This window comes from Apium graveolens, chromosome 10 (assembly GCF_009905375.1).
Source record: "Apium graveolens cultivar Ventura chromosome 10, ASM990537v1, whole genome shotgun sequence".
Taxonomy (NCBI): Eukaryota; Viridiplantae; Streptophyta; class Magnoliopsida; order Apiales; family Apiaceae; genus Apium; species Apium graveolens.
Window position 1 is genome coordinate 141,741,281 of NC_133656.1, and position 21,383 is coordinate 141,762,663.

The window sequence follows — 21,383 nt, forward strand, 5'->3', positions numbered from 1 at the left end:
CATTTACCAAATCTGCAACCTTGTTGCGAATATAAAATACACCACAGAGCCGGATTCCCCAGGTTTTGAGCGAGTATTTAAATCCCCTTAAAAGGAAGATCTTAAATATAAAAATGAGTTTTGGGATCCGCTCTGACTTTTAAAAATCATTTTGAAGACTCGAAAACACTTTAAAGAGTGTTTGGAGTAAGGCTGATTTAATGAAGTAAATCAGTCCCCAGAATATTTTAGAAAATGACTGAATATTATTATTTTAATTAATATTCCCATAAAGAATAATCTTTATAAAAATAATTGAAGTAGAAGTTTTAAAACTTATACTTAAAACGAATATTAAATAACCAAAGATATACTTATATAAAAGTATTATCTTTATTTGAATAACCGAAAATAAGTTTGATTATTTACACCTTATTCTTTAATAAAATAAAGAATATACCTCAGCAAATAATCGGAGTCATAGATCCTCAAATGAATATTCAAATAATATTCAATAAATAAAATACGCTGAGTCATAATACCTCGAATGAATATTATAAATAATATTCATTAAATAAAATAAAGGAGTCATACATCCTCAAATGAATATTCAAATAATATTCAATAAATAAATAAAAGGAGTCATAAGTCCTCGAATGAATATTCAAATAATATTCAATAAATAATATAAAAGAGTCATAAGCCCTCGAATGATATTCGAAATAATATTCAATAATAAATAAAGTTTAAAGTTATCGAATAAACCTTATTCGATTAATAGTTTGGAAAACTATAACCATATATAAATAAATATATATATATATATATATATCCATATCCATATATATACAAAATCTACTCGGGATCCTCGACTCCCGGTTTTAGAAAATATTTTCACCTTTGGGTCCCTATACTAAGGGTATACGCAAATACCGCTTATCTCTAGCATAGGTATTATCAACTGAACCAACAGATATATATGGCAAGAATACGAAACAGGCATGCATATATATACCATATCAGCATGCTTCAATATATCGCAACATTTGCTAATTAACCAACATGCATCTATCACAAGATAATGCATATACATATATACATCACAACAACAGTATAACGGGTAGAAAACTTGCCTGAGCGACTGGGGGTTACGAATGGCTCGGGACGAGTCTGGTAACCTATAAACAACAAGTAAGTTGGAATTAAACCAAAGTCACTTGTGAATCTATACTTTAACTAACTTAGACTCTAACGCTTGTTTTGCGCTCACTGATTCGCTTAAGTCACTCGGGTACCCTCGGCTCCACCATTTTTAATAATTTAACCTTTACGAGTTTTAAAGCGATTCCTTCGCGAGTGACTTACCAACTGCCTAAAACACTTACCATAAATGTTTCATGCATTAATTAACCTTTTTTGGTCTTTAACCTACATTTCAAAGTAAGGCGAGGGAAAAAGTTTCGTTCGCGAAACGCCGTTACTTGAAACGGTCGTTTCTCCTAAACCGTAAATCGGAATCGAACGAACTACATAACAAAACGAAGCTCGTAACATGAACTATCTAAACATGACAATGGTCAAAACCTAGCAGGGGGTTCTCGGGTCCTAATGCTATGCACAAAAACAGTCTAAAGAAAATCGGACGTTACGACGGCTATGTTTACGCGATTTCCCAAATTTAAACCACTCGATACCAACCACAATTCAACCCCAAATCAATCATACAACCAATATCCATCCTTATCACATCATAACAACCCCAACAAATCCATATTAACCATTTATACTTATTCCTCACATGAACTAAAAGCTTTACTTAGGTTCTTTAACTAATTACCAAGATTTACAACTCCAACAATACAACAAAACCAACTAATCTCTACAAACTCAACCAAACTTCAACCAATCAAGCATCATGCCTCACATATGCTATATCAAACACATTCAATCCTAATTACTCAAAACTAAAGCTAGGGTTTGTAGTTTATACCTTCCTTGGAGAGTGGAGAATCAAGAGGATGGCTTGGAATCACCTTTAAAGCCCTTAACCAAGCTTAATCTAAACAAAACTTCAAGAACACAAATTTTAGTTCTTGAAAACACTATTCACCATCTTCTTTGATGATTTATAGAAAAAGATTGGCTTGGAATTAGAAGCTTAAACTTATAGGAAGTATGTAACTTAACTAGGAGAAGCTAGGATAATTACCTTGGAAAATAACAAGTGGAGGAGCTTGGACTTTCAAAAATTAAGAAACCCACCCGAGAGCTTCATGAAGAATGGAGAATTTTGTGTTTTGTTTGATGAAAATGAAATGATTTGCTTGGTTGGTTGATTTGGTTTTGTTTTTGCTTTAGTGAATTACCTTCTTGCCCTTGGATTTGTGTGGTTACAAAGCCACCACACCTCCTCCTTCCCATGTCATGCTTATCTCATCCACATGATGTCATCCTTCCTTCCTTGTCCTCTTTCTATTGGTTGGATGACATCATTCCCACTAATCCCTTTGATTAACTTCCTAATCGTTTGCCTAATGACCGCTGATCTGTTATACGGTTCGCTTAACTTTCGTTCTCGTTTATCGTTTGAAGGATCATACCCGGGATCTTATTACTTAGGTTCCCTTAACCTTTCTCAATACATTATATTCCTTTTTATGATCCTCTATTATAATCCTTTAATTTAAATCCTTTTTATCCTGTTACCTTATACTCAATTCTCTCCGTATCTTGTGGATTTCCGGGAAAAACCAAAGTGTTCGGAATTGGATTCTGACGATCTTTACATACACTTATATACTCCATAGAGTACTAATAATATCCCATAAGATCAATAACAGAACCCCTACATAGCGTGGCATGAAAAGTTTTCTCGTTCAGCAAAAACACTATTCATAAGGGTTTCAAAATTTTCCAAAAATTGGGGTTATTACATCATCAAAACTCAAAGTTCAAACTATAAGTTAAAGGTGAAAGTTGTTTATACCTCCTTGAAGCTTCCTAACACAACCCAAGAGCTTTGAATGCCTAAAAGAACCTTGATCCTTGCTTGTATAACCTTAATCTTTCATAAAAATTCAAGAAAACTAAAGTTACTTCTTGAAGGTTACTATTCACCATCTTCTTCCTTGATTTATTGGAAGAGATTGTGAAGGAATTAGGAGCTTAAACTTATAGCATATCCATATCTATGTACAAGGAAGCTTAGATAATTACCTTGTGATTTAACAATGCTTGGAACTTGATTTTTGAATTTCTTGCCTTTGAAAAAGATGAAAAGCCGAGAGCAAGATGATGAGAATGAAATGATTTTGTGTTTTTTGATTTGTTTGGCTTAGCTTGGTTGTTTTTTGTTTTGTTTTTGGTTAATTACCTTAATAACCTTATATTTGTGTGGTTATAAACCAACCACACCTCCTACTTCCCTATGTCATGCTTACATCACATTGCTATGTCATCCTCCCTTCCTTGTCCTCTTCTCATTGGTTGGGTGACATCACTTCCTCTAATCCCTTTGCTTAACTTCCTAATTGTTTGCCTAATGACCGCTGATCTGTTATATGGTTCGCTTAACTTTCGTTTTCGTTTATCGTTTGAGGGATCATACCCGGGATCTTATTACTTAGGTTCCCTTAACCTTTCTCAATATATTATATTCCTTTTATGATCCTCTCCTATAATCCTTTAATTTAAATCCTTTTTATCCTGTTACCTTATACTCAATTCTCTCCGTATCTAGTGGATTTCCGGGAAAAATCAAAGTGTTCGGATTTGGATTCTGACGATCTTTACATACACTTATATCCCATATAAAGTACTAATAAAATCTCAGAATATCCATATCAGAACCCCTACATAGTGTGGCATGAAAAGTTTTCTCATTCAGCAAAAACACTATTCATAAGGGTTTCAAAAATTTTCCAAAAATTGGGGTTATTACATTTCGTTTCTGTTGATTCTGGGTATGAGTGATTAATACCAACGTATAGATCATCTCAAAATGAACTGATTCATGTATTTGATTATTGTGTTGGCTGATTGTATCAAGTTTCCAGAAAAAGCTCGAAACTTGATGGTTTTTATGGCGTTTTCGCCGAAAAACGCAGCTCCGGGGTTATGAACAGAACCAAATCACAGCTCTGGGTTGCTGGCATGCTCAGGAATTTATTGAAACAAAGAATCAAACCAAGCGATTCAGGATTTGCTCGAATTCGACTCGCCAGATTCTTCTTTTTCCGGCGGGTTCTTCAGCTTTTGGGTGACCCGTTTGGGTCGATTTTGACCTGGGATTTGACCCGGTTTTAATCCAAATTTTCCCAAATCAATTCTCAAAACCTGTTTTTGCAATTTAGTCACTGAAGTTTCAGGATTTTTACAAATGTTAGATTTCTGTTTATAAAACTTATAAAAATGATATCATGTTTATATTTATTTTCAGAAATTGATTTTAATTATTTTTAAATTCCAAAATTCATTATTTTCTGAAAATTATTTTTAATTCAAAAATAAATATTAATTATTTAATTAATTAATTTTAGTTGATAATTAATTATTTAGTTAGTCAGTTAATTTAAATATTAATTGATTGATTAATTTAATTAGTTATTAATTAATTTTAATTAATTATTTAATTAAATTTAATTATTTATTTGGATTTAAAAATTCTGAAAAATAGTTTCGAGTTTTAAAATATTATTTTAAATTATTGTCAAGGCTCGATAATTATTATTTAATTATATGTGATCTGATTGATATACAATATGACTGTATGTGCATTGTTTGACGGGTTTTATCGTAACTTTCAATTCGTACGTCGGATTTGGGTGAAACGAAGGTTAGATAGAAGCTTGTAACGAATAGAATGAGATGAGAATAAGTATTGATGAATAAATGTAATGTTTAACAGAGGAAGCGAGGCGTAGAAAGGGAAAGCAGGTGGTTAGTGAGTGGGAACAAATTGACGAGTGCAAGTAGAGTAAAAGCGAATTGATAAGACAAGTGCTTCTGCTCTTTCTTGTAGTTTAATTGCAAGAATTTTTGAACTCTCTTCATTATGTTGCAAGTATTCCAAATAGTTCTTATTCTATATTGCAAGTACTTTGAAATACTTAACTTTAAACCCCGATTATTGTTATTGATCTTGAGCCGTAAACCTTATTCTTCATAAATCATTGATTGTTGAATTCTCAAATGCAAACCACACATATACGATACTACTCCACAAATACATATCCACCACATACTGATTCTTGATATGGAATTGCTTAACATATGAACCTTTATGCCTTGTATAACAAAAGACCAATCCCTATAACCATTGAACCCTTGGTCTTCTACTTTCTGATTCTTTTCTTGGTTGAAAGTCAATCTTTCTGTTTACCTAGTTATACCTTCAGGGTATTGTGAATCACCCTATACTTCAAGATAAATGTTGTTTATGGTTCAGCTTATTGGTTTACATTATTTATCATGTTGTTATCATAGAATTGGATTATTTTTAAATATGGACAAGATACACGATCGGACCAGATTCGTGGTCATAATAGGCCAATGAGTGCCTTGGATCCAGTATATAGAGCAAAGTTGGGAGCCTTGCTCGGGGTTAGTGCATGACTGATCAGCAGCCTAACCTCGGTTTTTTAAAATAAAAGTGAATATCCAATTCTAACAATTGCTTATCAGGAAACTTAATTCCGTATATCATATCAATTAATCATTATTTAATCTCAGTGTTGTCATTGTGACTTGCTGAGCTAGTTAGCTCACTCTTGCAAATCAGTTTATATTCTTTTCCAGTGAAAAAGGAAATTGGTGGTAGCGAGGATCCCAGACAAGCGTGCGAGCTAGGTATCCAGGTTGAAATGGGATAAGCTAGCAGAGGATGTTTGTACTAGTTTGTGTTGATAGTTTGTAATAAAGTTTACTTCCATTATAAGATAAATAAACTGGGATTTGGTACATTTATAATATAAATAAGGTTGTGGCTTGTGGGCATACTTTAAACTGCTACGATCCGTGGAATATGGTAAGTAGGGCCATTGTATATATAATATTTCATAAACAGGTTTATTTATAATGTGTGTGTGTGTGTGTTGTGGACCCCAAACTTCTGACCCGGGTTTGGAGGGCGCCACAACTTGGGTATTTGCAAGTGCTTGCATCAGCATGACTCTTGCTTTCCAATTGGCTGTTTTTGCACTTTTAGTGTTGGGACAGATTAGGCCACTCATTTGCTTGGTTGTAGATAGGCTTCAGGAAAAGAAGCTATTAATCCATCTTTAAGCTCATGCAGCAAAAGAGTGTCCTCTGGACTCATCACTTTGACTTTGTTGATGAATATATCCAGCTCGGTTGCCCTTTTTAATTGTAGGAAAGATAGGGACACCTGCATACATATGTCAAATCCTGAATCATTGACAATCATAACTACCCTTTTTTTTTGAAGTTTTGTCTTGTCACCAACACCACCCTTAGGAAATTGATATTTTTTCCCAGCCTTTTTGTATGTGAAGTGATTGAAGTTGAGGGAGACCTTCAGGGATTTTAAAAACTCAGCATATTCCTTGTCAAGGCAAGGTCCTTCAGCTATCATCCCGAGTCTTTCAAGTCCAATATCATCTTTATTTTTTCTTGATTATTGGATCGTTTTTAGCTTGAGCTCCATCATCTCCCCCTTATTCTTGGTCGAAGGCAAGGTTGAGTGTTGAGGGATCTGGGCCCTTACCATTTGAGGTGTTTCCTGAAGAGGTACATCCAAAGCACCCATAATAGCTCTAATGGACACATTTGTTTGCATCTGAAAATATTTTTGGGAGTCTTAGGGACTTGATGTCCTATTGTTGGCTTTGGACTAGTGAAGTGAGTTGGGAGAGTTGAGTTGAGAGAGAGGCATTAAAGGTATGTAGATCTATGACTTGCTGTTAGAGATCATGAATTTGAAGGTTGGTGGAAGTGGTAGGAGTAGAATGTGAGCTTGATGAAAGGCAGGTACCAAGAAACTCTTGTATTGTATTTCTAATCACCTCCATAACCAAAGTAGATGGCTCATATCTAGGCTTATATAATTGATCCAATTTGACCTTGTTGTCACTGTTGTTGGTGATTTATTGTTGGATCACATTATGTAGGGCTATGAAGGATGCCCTTAGTTTGTTGATGTTTTCTTCAACAAGAGTGTGTGTGTGTGTGAGAGAGAGAGAGAGAGCTTGAGTTTTTCTGAGAACCAAATGGACTTTGCCTTTATATCATTGAGAGTGGTCATCAGTTTATCAATTCTTTTGTTGATCATTTCCTTGACTTGTCCTTAGTGACCATCCAGCGTCTTTTCAATAGCTTTACCAATATAATTGAAAGCATTGAGCTGAGTTTTGTAGACCTCTGTAATGTCATCGTACACTTCATGTGGAGTGAGTACTTTGGCATTGCTTTCAAGAATAGTAATGCACTCTTCCCTAAACCTGGTGAGTGCCTCCTCCATGTTAACATAAAATATCTTGGAGAGTCAGGCATCCACATTTCCATCTCTATTAGCTTCATCAACAATCTTTTCCTGTTGTTTCTCCACTTCTACCCTGTAGGTTAGAAAGATGGCTTGGTAGTCTTGGTTTGTCATGTTGGATAAGAGAAATTATTGAGCAATATTAGAAAACCCTTCAATATGATCTACCAGCATCTCATCTATAGTTAGAGCAGGAGCTTCAGTATCATTCGGCCATTGTGATATGAGGTGTGGTAATTGTGTAGTGGTTGATGGTATTGATGGTGAGACTGTACCTATGACATGAGTCACAGTTGAACTCACAGTGTGAACTGTGGTCATGACAGTGTGTTGTTCACTAGATGAATGAACCTCCATTTGAATTGGAGGGGATTTGACTAGGTTACTGTCATGTACCATGGCCTCAAACCCTTGTTTCTCTTGCAGGAAACTAGCACTTGAATGTGCTTGAGTACTTGCCTACCCAATAGCTGGATCATTGGCAATTGAACTCGTAGCTTCAATTGACAAAACAATTTCAGCTAGGATTTTGAGGGGAGTTGTTTCTGCATGAAAAACCTCCAACTGAATTGGAGAGGATTTGAGTAGCTCCCCCTCAAGATTACTACCCTCAAACCTATCAGTCTGTGAAGACTGTTGAGCACATGAAGGTGCATTGGAAACTTGCATAGGGTCTTGACGAAGGTCCTTAGGTATATATGTTGATTTTGATTCATCATCTATTATAAGATATCTTGAACCATTAATGAAGGTCCTTAAGTATATATGTTGGTATTGAATTACCAATCAATTCTTCAGGAATTGCTTTATTAAAAGGGATTTCAACCCTTTCCGGTGCATTATAGCAGGTATATGTGATTTTATGAAATGTCTAGTGTTAGGTCACACAACACTGTAGAAGGGGGTTGAATACAGTGTAGAATACAATCAAATCGATTTAAAGCACAAGTAACAGAAAACAGATGTATTCGATATAATAAACTCTGTTACAATGGAACTGTTTTCTCTCAGTGATGAACAAATATCACGAGAGCTGCTAGGTTACAATTGTATGATCTTTTGGATGATCGTAACTCTTATAGAGTAAACCTATGCCTGTGTTTATATAGATATACAGTTACAAGATAACTTCTAGTTGACATGGAATAAAATTTTGTCTCCTAAAATATATCAACCAGATACCTTATATAATTCTTCTAGTCCTCTAACTCTTTCCATGCATATCTTTTTCTTGTATTAGTCTCGAACATCTTTCCTGTAAATCAGCTTCCTTCCTTAACTGTTAGTCCTCCAGTACTTAAGTCCTAATATCCATCTTCTGATATTATCTTCTAATAATCGAAGTCCTGATATCCTTAAGTCCTGACTTTCAGTAAGTCCTGATTCCAGTAAGAACTGATATTTCCTGTTACATGAAATATATTAGACATGACATCTTAAATATATCCAACAATCTCCCCCAACTTGTAATTATGCAAGAATGTACAAGTTAATAGATTTGATGATGTCAAAAACATTTAAGTTCAAATGCAATAAGAGTTTGATAAGACTATTAATTACAACTTACAAAACATCTAGCTTTACCAACATCACTGAATTAACCTGAATCCATAATGATTCTTAACAAAATCATTTATCAGATTATCTTCAGCCTTCTTCAGAACTTCAGCTAACTGTGCTTTGACCTGTATCAGTTTTTCTTCTTTACTATCACCAATTTGATAAATGGCTATTCTGAGAGCTTGAATGGATGTTCTTTCAAGTCTATCACCAAGTATGATAACCTTAGGATGTGAAGAGTTTTCATTATAACATAAGCATCTTCCTTTCAGAATAACTTCCACCTTAGCAGAATTTTTCAGCATAGAAATTTCTCTTCTATCGCCTTCAATAATCATTAGACTGTAATGAGAAGTCTTTGTATCAGAGATTCTGAATAGATCTCTTATAGCCTTCAAAATGTATTCTGACCATCTTATTGTAACATCAGATTTTACTTCCAGAAGATAGTGAATATGTTGAAGTTCTCTGATAGACTTCTTTAATACATCAGTATCAGCTAATCTATAAGTCCTTTCATCATTGAGAAATAAGATCAATTTCTCTTTTACATTCTCCTTATCATGAGCATCTATCACAACTTGAGCAGACAACACCTTGTCAAGGTGCCTTTGTTTGATTTGTTCATATGGTTTGTCTGTCAATATGAAAGGATCTCTTAGAGTAAACTCTACTCCTTTTGAATATTCCCTTCGCCAGAACCTAATCCAGCTCTATCTCTAGGTTGTTTGGCTTTCAACCCAAATGTAGCAAGTTGATTAATCATGAGATTGGATTTTGGTTCAATTAGCTTTCTTCCATAACAGCTTATTCTTATCAATAATTGTCATTTTATCCAAATCAACTTGAGCATTGTCAGTAGTTGATGTCTTGATAGCTTGATCAGAATTTGTTGTTTCTTCTGTACCTTCCTGTCCTTTATTCTGAACAATAACTTGAGCAGTTTCAGAGGTTGTTTTAGAATCTTCAATTATATTTCTTCTTTTCAGAATTTGAACAGTTTCATCTTCAACAAGATTATCATCAGTTACTTGAACCATTTTACACACTGGTTTCATCAGATCTTGAGAAGTTTCAAGTCCAATAACTTGGTTGGTTCATAAATTTTTCCTTTCCATTTGTCTTTGGGATCACTCTCAGTCTGTGATCTAGTTTTGAACTTTGAAGTTTCATAATTTGACTTTTCCTTGATCACAATGCCTTTTTCCTTAGGCCTTGGAGGTTTCTTTGCATCAGAAGCTTTAGACTTAGGATTTGTCTTCTCAGCAGCAAATCTAGCTTCTTCCTCCTTGAGAGTTTCTAAATCCATTCCTGGATTGTGTTTCAGAGATAATCTTCTTGCTATCTCCTCATCAAGTGTCTGGATTTTAGGATCTTTGTAATAAACAGTAGTCTGCTTCCCCTTTAACTTCAGAGTTTGCAAAAACTTCTGAGAGTCTTCAGATCCTGACTGAATCAGAATATCAGAACTTGACATCAGACTTTGCTTATCACCACTTGACTTCAGTCTTTGAGCTTTCACAACATCAGAACTTGACTTGTTCTAAATAGAAGATTTTCCTTGAACTTTTCTTTGACCTCTGCTCTTTTCAGAGTTTCCCTGGTCATCGCCTTTATCATCCTTTTTCTTCAGTTCTTGAGTAGGTGAGCATTTGGACTTAACTACCTTCTCCCCCTTTTTGGCATCATCAGAAATTAAGAGAGAAAGAAGAAGTTCAACTGAAGATTGAATTTCATCCAATTGAGCTTTCTGAGAAGCTTGATTAGCCAGAACCTCAGCAATTTGGGCATGTTGCTTCTCTTGAGTTTTCTCAATGGTTGCAACTTTTTCAGAAATAGGTCTGATATACCTGTTCTTGTCAAGTTTGATTTGTAGATTAAACTTATCAGCTTGTTCCCTGAGTGTATCAACATTTTCAAGAGTAGAAGTATGTAGACCTTGAAGATGTTTTGTAGACAGAGCTGTGATCTTGAGTTGTGTCTTGAAATCAGCATTTGTGAGCAACTCATCAGCTTTTGCAATATGCTCTTTCAGAATTTTAGAACATGGAATAAAATCTGATTCATTCCACTTCTTGGTCCACTCAACACCTCTGTGAGTATCCTCCCAAGGAATAGGTGCTTCCTTTTCAACAAACTTCTTCACCAATTCTTTCTTGCCCAGAGTAGGTACTGGAGTCTCAATGGAAACACTGTCATCAGAACTTGAGGAAGACTCATTATGTTCTGATAGCTCAACAGTGTGTGAAGCAACTGGAGATTCAGGAATAACATCATCTAAATTCTGATCAGTAGAATTTATCTCCAGAGCTGGTGTCTTTGATGTAGATGGAGCTTCCAAATAAAGAACTTTAGCTATATTCAAATTATGAATATCTATTTCAGAATTATCAGTTTGTTCTTTAGCATCATCTGTAGCTTTAATAGGAGAGACAGGAGGAATAACAACTGTGTCATTAGCAGTGTCTTTGGCTTGAGCTGGAAGGGCTTCAATGATAATTGGTTCTTGTGAGATCAGAGATTCCTGATCCCCTTCCTCAACTTCTTCAGTATCTTCTGATATAGCCTTAGCCAAATACCTCATAGCCTTCATTTTCTTCAATCTCCTTGCCAATAAAGGAGTTGCTTCAGAAGCATCAGAATTTACAGATTTCCTTTTCAAAGTATTAGAACTTTGAGCTGCTTTTTCTTTCTGAGAAGTAACATTCTCAGCTTCAACTATCACAGGTTCAGATGCATGAACTCGTGCTTCAATTATTTCCTCTTCACTCTCAGACTCATCTCTGAGAATCATCTTTCTTCTCTTTTGTGGAGGTTAAGGAACAGACTTTGTCCTCTTAGAAGGTTTAGAAGATGAAGGTTTGGTTGTGTGTGCTGATTGTTGAGAAGTCTGAGGTATTTGTGTAGATGTGGTAGGTGCTGATGGTTGAGGTTCCGATGGTTGGACATCAGGATATAGTGCAGTGTATTTAACTGGATCATAGATTATTAAGGCTTGTTTGACAGATAAAGGAACTCGGAGGGGTCTTAACACAGCCTTCTTATTATCAGTAGATAATAAGTCATTAAAAGCTCTTTTAGCTAGTCGGAATGATGGAATTAATTCACTAGCTGATTGAGGCTTATCATCACAACAAAAACTATAAATAAGTTGACATAATCTAGCAAAATAAACAGTATTTCTGTCTTCTATCATCATATCCCCAATGAAACCTAAGACAACACTTGCATAATCAAAATTAGTTTGATTAATGAGAGCATACCCGATTTGTTGACTGAATATGGGGATTACATCGAAGTTCGAACATTTGTTTGCAAAAGCCTTGGTAATGCAGTCAAAGAAGAAACTACATTCCCTCCTTATGTAAGGTCTCTTCAATTGACCCAGCTTTGCCAATGTCTTTTCATACCCCAGACTGGCCATCAAATTTTGAAGAACTGGCTCCTCAACAGTAGAGTAAACGCAGTTCTCATGCAGCTGCAGTGCTTGTCGAACTGTGACCAATGTCACGACATGCTCATCCTCCCCTGAAGAAAAGATAATACCTGGGGACCCTTGAGCACCACCATCATCATATACTCCACTTCTCCAGAACTCCAACACTTGAGTTCCAGAGACTACATCAGGTTGGGTCAGAGCGTACCCAATATCAGAATTAGTGAGAAAATCCTGAATGAAGTGAAGTTCTGATGGAGCTTCAGCCTTTCTAAGAATGGCAGAGTAGTTGTTAGGAACAAACTTAGCCCCATTGAAAATTACGTCTTTTGGTGCCATCTCTGTAAGAAAATAAGTGAAAAAGAGAGTGTTTGCAAAGTGTTTGTTAAAAGTCCTGAAAGAAAATGCTTCAGAGAATATTAGAGCGAGAGAGAAAGTAAAGGAGATTAAGAATAGAAAAGTAAGTAAAAGATTAGAAAATCTGTTAACTCCTATATATATACTTTCTCCAGTCAACAGTTATATTTTTGAAACATGGGATACACTTTACACCTGGCACCGTGTGAACAGTCAATAAACGGTTAGAACAGGAGTTAATGGGCACGTAAAATAAGCAATAATTACCGTGCACATGCAGTTTTTCAAGACATACACGTTGTCCATTAACCCATAATGATTATGACTATTTTTATCTCACCCAAATTTATTCTGAATGACTGTTTCATATTGTACCACAAATAAGTCAAGTAAAGAAAAATGCCACATAAGCATCAAAGATTCCATCAGGATTTAATATCAGAACTTAACTTATATCAGATTTTAACAGTCATCAGAACAAGGCTTCTGTACTCAAAAAGTGAATATCTTTTTCTGTGATTCTTCATACAAATACTGACTTGTTATTTTCAGAGTTTAATCATCAGAACTTTCATCAGAACTTGTCCTCAGAATTTATGCAAATGACACTTAACTGTTTGTCAAAAACAACTTAATCACCACAGTAATTTTCATCATTCATATGGAGTGAAAGTGTGTGCATTCAGCAAGATATCAAATAGAGATTAAAGTCTGATCAACTTCAGTACATCTTAGAAATAAGGCATAACTCAGAAAAATGCTTAAAATCTGTCATCAGTCATGATGTCTACTATAGAACAAATTTATGCAAGAGTCCACCTCAACTGTTTGTGCTCATTTTATGCATCTTTTGTAATTCCTTTTTACAGTGGCTTCTCAGTGTAAGTGAGTCACGACTGCTTATCAGAATTTATGCTGTTATCAGAGTATTTCTCCAGTAATCATAGAGTGTGAAAAGTCACCAAGAATTTTTTTGGCTTTTTTAATGCATATTACTTAATACCAGCAATGCACTTGGGTCTTCCCTTCCACATTTTTACTCTAGATTTCAAAGGAGTACCTGAATTTTATTCTTTTTTTTTCTTTTCTTTTCTTTTCTTTTCTTTTGATAAGTGAGGCTTATCAGCACTTAGTTCATTCTTAAGATTTACTGACATCAGAATTTGACAGATAAGAAACAGGAATCTAGTTTGTGACTTAGTAATAAGATACACAAAGTAAACTTGACTAAACTCAATATCATAATCTGCTTGTGTTAATGAGTTTCCGCATAAACAACTAATTCAAACATGGGATTTCTCGTATGTTAAAGACTACTAGGTTAATATCTAGCACAGTTATCCTCATTGGATTGAATAGCCACAGAACATTCAAAACACTTATCAGAGTATATAATTCCACATCAGATAACAATCAGCATTTAATGAATTTTCAAATTAAGCACATATTACATATAGATAATACAATCTGTAAACACTGATCATAAAGTCTGATGCATGAGAACAAAAACTAAGCAGATTTAGAGAAAGAACCTGAAACCATTCCAAGTTTATTTACCAATCTTATAAAAGTAGCCTCACATAGTGGTTTTGTGAAGATATCTGCTAGCTGTTGATCTGTTGGAATAAAATGCAATTCCACTGTATCTTCATCCACATATTCCTTTATGAAATGGTACCTAATGCTGATGTGCTTTATCACTGAGTGTTGAAATGGATTACCTATCATAGCAATAACACTTTGATTATCACAGTATATAGGGATTTTAGAAAATTCTAACCCATAATCCAGTAACTGATTCTTCATCCAAAAAATCTATGCACAACAGCTTCCTGCAGCAATATATTCTGCTTCTGCAGTTGATGTGGAAATTGACTTTTGTTTCTTGCTAAACCAAGAAACCAATCTGCATCCAAGAAATTGGCAGCTTCCACTAGTGTTTTTCCTGTCTATTTTGCATCCTGCAAAATCTGCATATGAGTAACCAATTAGCTTAAAATCTGATTCCCTAGGATACCACAATCCTAGATCAGTTGTACCCTTAAGGTACTTGAAAATTCTTTTCACAGCTAATAAGTGAGGTTCTCTTGGATCAGCCTGAAATCTTGCACAAAGACAGGTAGCATACATGATATCAGGTCTACTTGCAGTTAGATAGATTAAGGAGCCAATCATACCTCTGTAGTTAGTAATACCTACTGATTTACCAGTATCCTTATCTAACTTGGTTGCAGTGGCCATGGGAGTGGATGCAGTTGAACAATCTTGCATTCCAAATTTCTTCAGTAAATTTCTGGTATACTTGGATTGACAGATAAAAGTGCCTTCTTCAGTTTGCTTGACTTGAAGGCCCAGAAAATAGATGAGTTTTCCCATCATACTCATTTGATATCTTGACTGCATTAGCTTTGCAAACTTCTCACACAGTTTGGAATTAGTAGAACCAAATATGATATCATCAACATATATCTATACCAAAAGTAAGTCCTTTCCATGGTTGAGGTAGAATAGAGTCTTGTCAATTGTGCCTCTGTGAAATCCACTTTCCAGAAGGAATTGAGCTAGAGTCTCATACCATACTTTTGGAGCTTGCTTAAGGCCATAAAGTGCTTTGTCAAGCCTGTAGACATGATTGGGAAATTTAGGACCTACAAAGCCTGGAGGTTGTTCAACATATACCTCTTCTTCCATTTCTCCATTGAGAAAAGCACTTTTCACATCCATTTGAAAGACTTTAAACTTCTTGTGAGCAGCATAAGCCAAAAAGATCCTTATGGCCTCTAATCTAGCAACTGGTGCAAATGTTTCATCATAATCAAGACCCTCCTGTTGAGAGTAGCCTTTAGCAACCAGTCTTGCTTTATTCCTTGTAATTATGCCATCACTGTCAGTTTTGTTTCTGAACACCCATTTTGTACCAACAACTGATCTGTTCTTTGGTCTTGGCACTAGGGTCCAGACTTTATTTCTTTCAAATTCATTTAACTCTTCCTGCATTGCTTGCACCCAATCAGCATCTTGAAGAGCTTCTTCCACTTTCTTTGGTTTAGTCTGAGATAGAAAAGAATGATAGAGATATTCATTTGAAGTTGCAGTTCTAGTTCTGACACCTACTTCAGGATCTCCAATGATTAAATCAGGTGTATATGCTTTAGTCCACTTCCTTGCAGATGGAAGTTGATCTCTAGAACAGGATCATCCCCCATGATCCATGCTGTCTCCATCTTCATTTTCTGATGCTCCCCCTGTAGTTATGCTCTTTGAGACTTCAGAATTTGAATTTGATTTTTCAGGAGTTGAAGAATCAGAGCTTCCAGAATGATCAGAATTTGGCTCATCAGAACTAGATTAATCAGAACTTGAAGAGCCGGTGATAGGTTCTGATGCTTCTCGAGAGTCTTGAGATGTGGTAGGTTCTTCAGCTTGCTCCTCCTGGACAGGTGCATTTTCCTTTGGAGTTGTCACCACAGTTTCAATGACATCAGAACTTAATCCATCAGAACTTACAGGATCAGGATTTAAGTCATCAGCATTTCCAGAATCAGAATTTAAATCTTCATTCTCAAATCTCAGCTGATCATGATCATCGAAATCTTCAAGTCCAGTAATCTTCTTATCATCAAAAGAAACATTGATAGATTCCATGACAACTCTTGTTCTCAAATTGTAGACTCTGAAGGCTTTTGTGGAAAGTGGATATCCAACAAAAAATCCTTCATCGGCTTTTAGATCAAATTTGGACAGCTGTTCAGGATGAGTCTTAAGAACAAAACACTTACAACCAAATACATGAAAGTATTTCAGATTTGGCTTCTTCTTCTTCACATCTCATATGGTATTTTTCCATGCTTGTTTATAAGTGTAGCATTTTGTGTAAAACAAGCAGTCTGCACAGCTTCAGCCCAAAAATAGGTTGGTAGCTTTGCTTCATCAAGCATTGTTCGTGCAGCTTCAATGAGAGTCATGTTCTTTCTTTCTACAACTCCATTTTGCTGTGGAGTTCCAGGTGCAGAAAATTCCTGTTTGATTCCATGATCTTTTCAGAACTCTTCCATGTTGAATTCTTGAACTCAGTGCCATTATCACTCCTTATAATTTTAACAGAATCTTTGATCAATTTATCCAGCTGTCTGACATGATCAGTTAGAGTAGATGCAGTTTCAGTCTTCTTGTGCAAGAAGTACACCCAAGTGTACCTTATGAACTCATCCACTATAACCATAGCATATCTCTTCTTTGCAATAAACATGACATTGACTGGGCCAAATAGATCAACATGCAGTAGGTGATAAGGCTCAAGAATTTATGACTCAGTTTTGCTCTTGAAAGAAGATTTTCTTTGTTTTTCCTTCTGACATGAATCACAAAGGCCATCAGGAGCAAATACTATTTTTGGCAGACCTCTCACAAGATCTTTCTTTACAAGCTCATTTATATTGTTGAAATTTAAATGAGAGAGTTTCTTGTGCCAATTCCAGCTTTCTTTAATTGATGCTCTACTCAACAGACAGATTGCGGAACCATCAGTACTTGTTGAAAGTCTGGCTTCATAAATGTTACCATACCTATATCCTTTCAGAACCACTTTGCCTGTTGAATTACTTATAACTTTACAGTGTTCTTCAAAGAAATCCACATGATAACCTCTGCCACAGATTTGACTTATACTCAATAGATTGTGTTTAATTACTGAGACAAGAGCTACTTTTTCAATGATGACATTCCCAAGATTGATCTTGCCATATCCCAGAGTTTTTCCAATGTTGCCATCTCCATAAGAAACTTCTGGGCCAGCATTCTCCACAAAATCTGACAGCAGGGCTTTATTTCCAGTCATATGTCCTGAACATCCACTGTCCAGAACTAGAATGTTCTTCCCGTTGCCCTGCAATCACAAAGACCACTAATGATTAGTTTTAAGGACCCAGACTTGCTTGGATCCTTTGGCCATTTTAAGTTTGTTAACATTTGTAGCAGATTTAACATCAGAGTTTATGCTAACATTTTTCTTATCAGTATTAACAGTATCAGACTTTGCATCATACTTTACACTAGAAGGAATATAAGCAACTTTCTTCAAAGAAGGTTTTATCTGATAATAATCATAGTACAAACTATGATATTCCTTACAAGTATAAATGGAATGCCATGTACTACCATAATAAAAACAAGGATTTTGTGGCTTAAACCTAACAGACTGACTCTTAACTCCTGACTTAGAAGGTAAGGAGTTTATATTCTTATTTTTCCTTCAAAAAGAAGCCAAATGGTTAGAGTTTCCACAGTTATAGCATTTCTTTCTAGGAGCATTAGGAACAGGCATATAATTGTTGCTTTTATTCACTCCTTCCTTTCCATTCCTATTTTTCCTAGCCGCCTTTACCTTGTTTACACTGGTAATCTCTTTCAGCTTATGTTTAAGCTGCTTCTTTATCATTATGCCTATGTTAACTTCAATTGGTTTATCCTGTTCTAATTTGTCAGAAGTTAACTCTGCTATCACTTATGTCTCAGTATCTTTCATCTTTTCAGAATCAGACTTTACAGTTTTAGCTACAAATTTAATAGGATTTACCTTTGGCTTAGTAGTCTGTTTAACAATAATTGGCTTAACTTGATCAGTTCCTTTTTCACTTTTCTCAGCTCCATAACCTAAGCCCTCTTTCCAATTTCCACAACTTAGTATATCTTGAGTTGTTCTTCCAGAGTTAGTCCAAGTCATGATAATCTCTCTCTCTTTTTCTAACTCAGTTTTTAGAGATTTATTCATTTTTAGCACTTCATCTCTAACATAGAAAGTATCATCTCTATCCTTCTGAGTTTGATGGAACATAACTAACTCTTTTTCTAAATAATCATTCCCCTTTTTAAAAGCAAGATTTTCAGAAGTTAATCTTTCACATGTTAAAGTTTGATCTCTATAGCTAATAAACATGGTTTTAAGATATAATCTCAACTCAGTAATATCATCAGTATGAAAGGCATAAGTTGTTTGAGGTACCTTTAACTCAGCAGCATCAGAACTGCTATCAGCATTTGCCATCAATGCATAGTTCTCCTCACATTCAGAATCTGAAGTGTCTGTCCAGCTTTTCTTCTTTGTGACAAGAGCCTTGCCTTTGTCACTCTTTCCTTTCTTGCAGTCAGGAGATATGTGGCCTTTCTCACCACAGTTGTAGCATTTGACATTTGAGTAATCTCCTCTGTCAGACTTTCCTTCTTTGCCTTCAGATTTTCTGAATCCCTTCTTATCAGAACTTCAACCTTTCCTGGAAAACTTCTTTCCTCTTCTGAATTTCCTATAGGCTATCTTTGTGATACCCTTCACCATAAGAGCACACAACTTCATCATCTCTTCATCAGCATCTACTTCAGGTAGACTTTCAATTTCTGAATCATCATCATCAAAACTTGATGATTCTGAATCAGACTTTATGATGAGAGCCTTTCCTTTTGCTTTCTTTGAGACAGCCACTTTGGGGGATTCCTCCCCAGCATTAAGAGCAACTGTTCTTGACTTTCTCCCATGTCTCTTGCTTCTTTGATCCATCTCAAGTTCATAAGTCTTGAGCATTCCATAAATTTCATCAAGAGCATAGTTGTCTCTTATAATAGTAGCTTTCAAATCCCAACTTTCAGGAAGAGCTAAAAGGAATTATAGATTTGAATCTTCAATGTCATATTCCTTGTCCACCAGTGACAGATCATCCAAGAGTTTGACAAATCTGTCCTATAAGTCAGTTAATGACTCATCACTTTTTGAGTCAAAGTGCTCATACTCTTGAGTGAGTATAGTCCTCCTGTTTTTCTTGATTGCATCAGTTCCCTGACACCTTGTCTCCAAAGCATCCCATATCTCCTTTGCAGTCTTGCATTAAATTACCCTATTTGACATGACATTATCAATGGCACTATGCAGCAAATGCCTTACCTTTGCGTCCTTGGCAATAGATGAGATATCTTCAGCAGTGTATTCACTTTTCTCCTTTGGTATGGTCTTTTCTGGCTGATCTGCAACTACAATAGAGAGCTTGGTTGGCTTATGCGGTCCTTCATAAATTCTGTCAAGGTATTCTGGATCTGTAGCTTCCAGAAATATAGCCATCTTCACTTTCCATATGGGATACTCAGAAGGTCTCAATATGGGAACCCTGATAGTCTCATATCGACTATGGGTATGAGTCTTTAGAGTTTCTTCAGTTTTGGCGGGCTTGGTTGGATTTTCTGCTTCTTCAGACATGATTGTTTTGGATCTTTACTGTATGTGTGTTAACAGATAGGCTCTGATACCACTTGTTAGGTCACACAACACTGTAGAAAGGGGTTGAATACAGTGTAGAATACAATCAAATCGATTTAAAGCATAAGTAACAAAAAACAGATGTATTCGATATAATAAACTCTGTTCAATGGAACTGTTCCCTCTCAGTGATGAACAAATATCATGAGAGCTGCTAGGTTACAATTGTATGATCTTCTCGATGATCGTAACTCTTATAGAGTAAACCTATGTCTGTGTTTATATAGATACACAGTTACAAGATAACTTCTAGTTGATATGGAATAAAATTCTGTCTCCTAAAATATATCAACCAGATATCTTATATAATTCTTCTAGTCCTCTAACTCTTTCCATGCATATCTTCTTCTTGTATTAGTCTCAATCATCTTTCCTGTAAATCAGTTTCCTTCCTTAACTGTTAGTCCTCCAGTACTTAAGTCCTGATATCCATCTTCTGATATTATCTTCTGATAATCTAAGTCTTGATATCCTTAAGTCCTGACTTTCAGTAAGTCCTGATTCCAGTAAGAACTGATATTTTCTGTTAGTTAAGATCTGAAAACTAAACATGAAACATATTAGATATGACATCTCAAATATATCCAACATCTAGAATCATTAAAAGCATCGGGCATTTGATTAGCAATATGTTGCATATGAATGATTCTTATAGCCTCAGATTCACATTGTTTAGTATGTGGATCCATGGAACTTAATCCTGATGCATTCTATGATAGTTCAGAATTTAACTTATGCAAAACATAATCTCCCCTTAATGGATGGAATACAGACTCATCAAAATGACAATCAGCATATCGAGCAGTAAAGACATCACCATTTAATGGTTCAAGATATCTTATAATAGATGGTGAATCAAAACCAACATATATACCTAAGGAAACTTGCGGTACACGATTCAACAACCACTTTCATCGGAACATGATGACCGTTCAGTAATATCCCAATATAATGGATTCAAAGCTTTAATGAACAACATCATCTTTTTCTTCCATAGGTTCTAATTTTCTCGATCAAATAGGGGAAACTTGATACTTCCAATTCTTTGGTTGTTCATCATCTTGGCGGAATAGAATTATATAAGATTCAACAATTTCAAGATTGAGAATTTTTTAAAATTAAAAAATTTTAAGAAAGTTTTTCAAGAACTTGTTTGATTTAGTTTCTTTCTCCGAATCTTGATTTTTATATCAATCAACAAGCTCTGATACCAATTGTTAGTCCCCAAGTATCGAAAGGGGGTTGAATATGAT